Raw genomic sequence first — 855 nt, forward strand, 5'->3', positions numbered from 1 at the left:
TTAACAACTTGACAAAATCCAAAAGCCCGTAAAGCCGTGGGATCTGCTTGGGATTTGCAAAGATGAGATAGGGAGTCCATTGTATGTTAACACCATTTCGTCTCTCTGCATCACCCAGAAACATGAGGCAAACTATATTAAGCTATGCTACAAAGGGATGCAACCATAGGCGGGGTCTATACCAAACAGGTGTTTACTGGCTAGAATCCCAGGCTTTAGTTTTCTGTCTTCTTTATTGTTACAGATTAATCTGGGGTTAGAGACTGAGTAAGATTGGGAGGAATGTGATTTATAATAACCAGGAAGGAGCATGTGGTCTAGATATGTTGTCTCAAGTATATGCAAACATTCGAGAACTACTGATTGGAACTATATGAACCTAGATTCCTCAGTGCAATCCTGGGTCTTCTTCTAACACCATTCCACATTCCATATTTCATTAAACTCTTTGCCATGTTTTGGTTTCTGGTTTAATTATAGTCAGATAAAATTTAAGTTAGTGTAAAATAATGAGACAAATTTAGTATAAAAAGGTTTTAAATTGATCACTGTAGTGGGACAGCATTAAAAATAATAACTAAAAAAAAGTTAGGGCTTTTTAATGCAGTGATATCTGTATAAACCATTTTGTTCAGAGATACCATTGGGTATATACCCATATATTTTTATGAATGTATGATATGGACATCTGGGATGTCATTGTACATAGATGTTTTACCTCCTGCTGTTTTTTATTTAGTGTTCTATCTGTAATCTCCTGCCATTACACATTCTTTCAAAATGCTGATTGTAAGTCTTTCATGTTAATACATCCTGATCCTCTTTTAATGTTGATAATTATGCTGGAAAACAAAA

This window comes from Galeopterus variegatus, unplaced genomic scaffold (assembly GCF_000696425.1).
Source record: "Galeopterus variegatus unplaced genomic scaffold, G_variegatus-3.0.2 Scaffold4197, whole genome shotgun sequence".
Lineage (NCBI taxonomy): Eukaryota > Metazoa > Chordata > Mammalia > Dermoptera > Cynocephalidae > Galeopterus > Galeopterus variegatus.